Here is a 6,850-nt window from a genome sequence, read left to right on the forward strand (position 1 = left end):
TCTCCCCCTTCCTCATCAGTCCTACCCCTTAAATTTCTGCGGCAGATTACTAGCTCATTTTAGAAGAAAGGGGCTTCTCTCTTCTTAGGCCACATTTGTATCTCACAAGTACTCCCATTAGCATTAGGGCACCTCCTCCAGTGGGTCCCTAACACCTTTCCAGTAGTCCTGTCTCAGAGCCCCTGCACCCTGCTGTCCTCTTCTTCCTAAGGGAGCAGGCAATGTCCCCAGTAGACACACAGCACAGGACTTCCTGAGGGCACTGCTCACACTGAGAGGCAGACAGACAGAGCACATCAACATCTACACAGAAAAGTTGTTGGAAGTAGCATCCTCACCATGAGAAGTGAGGCAGCTGATCTAGGTAAACAAAGCAGGGTATGCACGTTCTGTTGTGTTTTTTCTCTTGTCTTCCCTTCCCTTACCTCCTTCTCTCCCAGATGATCCCTTCATCTTCTCTTTTCTTTTCTCTGTTAGGACATTATATGCAGCATGTCCACAGAATTAAAATGAAACTGTTATTATTGCAATTACTCAGTTGTTTTGGATAAACACAGTGATGAGCTCCAGCCTGAGGATCTCGCCAGCATGTTACTGTTCTTACATGTCACAAAAACAGTGATTCATGGGGATGGCACCACTTCAAGTCAAAAGAGAGAGCCTCCTGGTTTTTAGATAGATCTTTGTGCATCTTGGAGGTACTTGCCTGACCTTGGCAGTTTGGTGTCCCTTGAAGAACTTTTTATAAAACATGAGACTCCTTCCACATTAGGCGTTTATAATTCAACCATTTTTTCAGTTGCAAAAGAGATATTATTTTGCAAACCATCTGTTATTCAGTAATGTGCAAATTATGAATAAATAATTCCAGATTCTTTTTTGCAAGCCTAGCTATAAACAGATGCTCCACATGCCAAGAAAGAAGTCATTTTCCCTTCGAAAACTCACTAAGTTCTGCACAATTGGAAGAGATTGGGGGAGGAGCTTCCTAGCAGATGCCGGAGAGCATTATTACTGCATGCAAATAATAACACAAAGCCAAACACGGATACGCCTGCTTCTGCTGTATGTTCTCTTCAGTGTCTCGCCACACGGTGTACATGTGTGCCTATGAAACCTCTGAGAGCCAATTTATGTGGACTGGTCTCACTAGTTCTTTAAGTCAGATAAAACATTGGAAAGCTATGATTCTTCTCCTACAAAACAATAGAATATCACAAGTAAAAATTACATTTGACTTGTTTATTTCTACGAAGTTGTTGGGAAACCAAATTTCTTAAGTGCTTCACTAAACTAGCCACTGCCATTTCATAGGATACTGATTTCCATCCCTGCTAAAGCAGTTCTCAAGGGAGCGTTTATGGGAAGTAGGAGAAAAATAGCAAGGAGGGAAGTCTTAGGCGAGCAGATTGCAACTCTCACCAAAGTTGACTGTTTATTCTCTTAGAGAAAAATCAAATTTCCAGGGTCAGCATTAAGGCAGAGTTAGGGCATGGGTCAAGTTCTCCTGGGCTCTCTCTGCTCCTTTCTGAGGAGTGCCTATTAGAGCTCCAATTCTCTTATACTCTCGAGGTCAGTAAGTCTAAAAACAAATACTTAGTTTTACCTTCTTTTCGGTAAGGACATTTTTAAATTGAAAAATAGGTTCATTCTAGGTAACCCAGATAAATATAAACTCATTGAAAGGTAGAGAGTTTTGTCTTTTAGTAACAACTATAAGTTTGGTCGGATGAATGCTCCTACAGATAACATTTGCAAAATCTGCACAAAATGCTGCCAAAAAAAAAAAAAAAAAAGTCATAACTAGAAGCCACTGGAGAGCTACCAAAAGCAGGGAGAGACTGAAGGAAAGATAACTCTTGAAAAATGAGAAGTGAACTGGGTAAATGTATTCATTTTCTATTGCTGTGTAATAAATCACCACAAATTTAGTGACTTCAAACAATATAAACTTAGTATGTCATAGTTCTGTAGGTGAGGCATCTGAGGACATGTTAACTGGGTCCTCTGTTAAGGTCCCACCAGGCTGCAATTAAAGTGAGAGTCAGAGCTACAATCTAGTCTAAGGCCCCAGGTCCTCTTCCAGCTCATGGGTGGTTGGCACAGTCACTTGTTTGCAGCTGTAGGACTGAAATGCTCAGGTCCTAGAGGCGGCCTACTGTGTCCCAACATGTGGCTTTCCCCACAACATGGAGGATGCTTCTTCAAGACCAACAGAAGAACATCTGCTGTTTCTTATCTCTGAATTCTTTTAAGGGCTCACCTGATTATGTCAAGCCCACCCATGATAATCTCGTTAATTTAAATCCAACTAATTAGGGACCTTAATTACATCTGAAAATCTCTTTATCTTTCCCACATACTTATCCTAATTATGAAAGTAAAATGTCACTATATTTACAACTGTCCCCCACATTCAAAAGGAGATTATCTAGGGTATGTGTACTGGGGATAAGAATCTTGGTGGCCATTTTAGAACTCTGCCTACCTCAGTGAAATTTAAATGTTTTGGCTTTTGGCCTGATGGCACTCCCCAGTTTGCTCTGCAAGGACAGACAGTCTTATATAAGTTCAAGGAGTCAGAAGTCAGAGTTTAGGTCTGACTGGATAACTAAAAAATTAGGAGAAAAACTCCAGAAACTGCAGAGAGAGTGAGCTAAATCTGCATATCGACTCTTCCCAAATAATAAACTCTTTGAACTATTAAACCATGTGTGTAAGAGACATTTCTGGAGACCTGGCAAACAGAAGCTGGAAGTAAAAATACCTGGAATATTTCAGCTACTGGACACCACAGGATAGACAATTTGGAGACCTGCCTCTTGACACTTCTCAAAAGAACATAACTAAATTCAGAGCTTCAACATGTATCATTCATAATATTCAGTACACAATAAAAGCTTACTAGACATACAAAGAAATAAAAAAATGTGACCTATAGCCAACAAAAAACTAAATAATACTGACTCCAAGATGACCTCAATGTGAAACTAGCAAACATAGACTTTAAAACAGCTTTTATAAAATTGTTCAACAATTTAAAAGGAATAGTGCCACTCCTGCTCCTTCTTTGCATTTGTATATCACCTTGTTTATCCTTTTATTTTAAATTCCTCTTTGTTACTTTAAGTGATTTTCTAATTTTCAGCTTCTATCTGGGTTTTGTTGTTGTAAAGAACTCTGAAAATACCTGGTTTGTGATAGGAAAATGTCATTACTTTATTTATATTATAATAATTTTTATATTCATTTATGGTTATTTCTCCTATCTAATTACTTCCTTTTTTTCTTATTTTTGTTTGTGTGATCAAGTTTCATTTACTGACTGACCACATGTCTTCTTGTTAATGGTTACTTTTTCTTCCTTGGTGTTTATAAGCTTTATAATACAGTCAAGTTTGGTATATATCTATTAGGTTTATATTATTAATTGTGTTATTCAGATCTTCTATATCTTTTATTACACCTAATCAACATAATCTAATAGACCTAACTGGAGTGTATCAAAAACTCCAACTAAAAGTGTTGAATTATGGACATCTCATTTGGGTCCTATCAGTTGTCACTTTATATATTATGAGGTTATATAGTTAAGTAATATTTTGATGATCAGTACAACTTATAGACTTTGTAAAACTAATCTACCCTAGATCCTCACACTTTTTAGGACCCTGCATGTCACAAATGCACAAAAGTGAAATTACTAATCCAAACATTCACTCTAGAGACTAACACTGTTCAGGCTCCATGAAGATACTTGTCCATATTTTTTGCCATATGCCCTTGACATAAAAGGCAACTATTTCTAAATGTCATGAATATCTGTGACTCGTGCTGATGCTGATCTTGGAGAAAGACATGGATTTTTAGTGTTGGGGAGAATTTTAGAAGTGGAAGAACTTAGGTTAGAGAAAATAAAAATTAATTTGTTTGTGAAAATCTTCCTCTCAGAGAACACAAAGGCAATAGATTTTTATATAATGAAGTAGTGTCACCAAGTAGTACTGAGCATCAATTTTTGTTTGATTTTCTTAGCTTTCTAAATTGTAGTTGCAAAAGCCATCACAAATTAGCGTATATTTGTACAAGTTAGGAATAAAGATCAAAAAGTGCTTGCAATATAAAAAAAATGTTCTATTATTCTTAAATTTGTAAATATGTTTGTCTAAACATAACACTAGCAAGTAAACAACATTAAATGCTAGAATTATAAAATATTTTAAAACATTTAAATTTTATAAAATAAAAAAACACATTTTTATTTAACATATTAATATTTATTAATTATAACTCACTATAATGTATTTTGTTTTCGGATTTTACTGGATAAAGTTTAAAGTATTAGAAAAAATAATTTTGGAAAACATGTATTAATGTAGAATGTTTTATTTTTTTAATATTTTTTCTTTATTGATTTTAGAGAGACAGAGGAAAGGAGAGAGAGAGAGATAGAAACATCAATGAAAGAGAACATCAATCAGCTGCCCCCTGCACACCTTCCACTGAGGATCAGTCCCACAACCCAGACATGTGTCCTGACCGGGAATCAAACTGGCAACCTCCTGGTACATGGGTCGATGCTCAACCAGTGAGCCAAACTGGCTGGACAAAATGTTTTATTTTTTATTTACTTTCATTTAGGTATATACATATATGAATATATATTCATATTTGAAAGTGACTACATTTTTAACCTTTTCAATTAGATACACAAACATGAGTACAACTGGAGAATAAAATGCAGAAGTAGAGCTTAGGGGGATAAAAGAACATTTCATAAAGGTGGTCGGGGTTTCCAATCCAGATGGCAGGATAGTTAAATGCGGTACTTGCATCCTCCCACAACCACATCAAAGTTATAAGTAAAGTATAGAACACCATCAGTCAGAGCCACCTGAAATCTAGCCGAACAAAAGTCCTACAACTAAGGATATAAAGAAACCACAATGAGACTGGCAATAGGGTTGAAGACACTGAACGGGCTGGTCCCACACCCATGGGTAGTGGTTAAAAATCAGGAGGGATATCTTGGCTGCGGAAGTCCCACCTGAGGAGTGAGGGGTCCAAACCCCACACCAGGTCCCCCAGCCCAGGGCTCCAGTGCCAGGAAAAGAAGTCCCATAATTTCTGCCTGTAAAAACCAGTGGACACTATGGCTAAATGAGACAGGGGTCTGTTGGGTTCTTAGTCATTCCTTTTAACACAGCATTTTCAACCCTTTTCATATCATGGCACTCATAAACTAATTACTAAAATTCTGCAGCACACCAAAAACTACATTTTTTGCCAACCTGACAAAATTTAAGTATAATTTTTATTCATTTGCACAGGACAGCTATTGTGTTGACTGCTGTCATTTTTTTATTTGACAATCTAAGGGGAAGAGAGATCATTTCCCTGACTAAATAGTCAGGTATTGCATGTTTTACAAATTCTTGCTGCATACTAGATGAAAATTGCTGTCTTAAAAGGCCTGCACATGGACTTATTCAAACTCATTGGCTCTGAGCTCCAGCACGGGGGCAGCAGCTTGAACGATGGCACAGACATACAGGGAGGAACTGAATTGTCCAGCAGCAGGGCGAGAGCTGGGCAGCTTTCTCCCAGACAGAAGTGCTGGCAGAGGCCATTTTTCTTTTCTGAGCCCTTCCTCCAAAGAGCTGGCAGGCGAATACCATATCTAAGTCTGAATAAACCTGGCTGACACTCTTGGCCCCATCCTAGTGATTCCCTGAGACCCCACACCACCCAACTTGCGGGCCCACCCAAGTTGCTTCCAGTGGCTTTTTCCTCCAAATGGCCTGCTTTGGCTCACATTTCAGACTTGCCTAAAATCCCTCAAACAAGTAGCATCTGGCCTCAGCATACCCCACACCTCTCACTAAGTGTCCCCAGGCCCAGCACTAGTGGCAGCTGGCCTTGGTTCACAGCTTGGCCTCTCCTGAACACCTCCAAACTGAGCATCAGTAGCAGACATCTGCAGATTGCTTTGTAGTTTATGCCAGGTGGCCCTGGGCAGAACATAGGCAGCAGCTGACCTTGGCCTGCACCTCTTGAGAAGCCCCCTAGCCAGTGTACCCAGTGGACAGCTTCAGACCTCATTGAGGCACCACCCTATCACCTCCACAAACAACACACGCAGAGTCCCGCTAAAGTAAGTCCTGCTCCGTCGGGTGAGACCCTGAACACCTGATTCTCTATGAGGGCACAGCCAGTCCTTACAGCCAGTTGGCCTGGGGCAAATGCCTCTCATGGATGTGCCAACATAATCAAGGCTCAACTACAACATGAAAATGCACACAGTCAACATGAGAGGGGTACCTGGAGTGCTCAGCTCAGGTGAATGGGAATGGGGAGGCTGTGCGCTGGATCCTATAGAACACCTACTATAATAGGCCACTCTACCAAACCCAGGAGTCATAGCATCTTTACCTAATACATAGAAACAAACATAGGGGGGCAGCCAAAATGAGAAGACAAAGATATATGTCCCAAATGAAAGAACAGAATAAATTTCCAGGAAAAGAATTAAACAAAATGGAGACAATCAGTCTACTAGATGCAGACTTCAAAACACTGGTTATAAGGATGCTAAATTAACCTAGGGAAAGAGTAGATGAACTTGGTGAGAACTTTAACAAAGAGATAGAAAACATAAAAATGAAACCAGGAAACATAAAAAAGAACCAGTAAGAAATGAAGACTACATTAACTGAAATGAAGAATATATTACAGGGAATCAACAGTGGAGTAGATAAAACAGAGGATCAAATCAGAGACTAGGAAATAACGAAGCAGAAAACAGAAAAAAGAAAAGAATTGGAAAAAATGAGGATAGTATAAAAAGCCT

This window comes from Molossus molossus, unplaced genomic scaffold (assembly GCF_014108415.1).
Source record: "Molossus molossus isolate mMolMol1 unplaced genomic scaffold, mMolMol1.p scaffold_m16_p_6, whole genome shotgun sequence".
In the NCBI taxonomy this organism is placed as follows: Eukaryota; Metazoa; Chordata; class Mammalia; order Chiroptera; family Molossidae; genus Molossus; species Molossus molossus.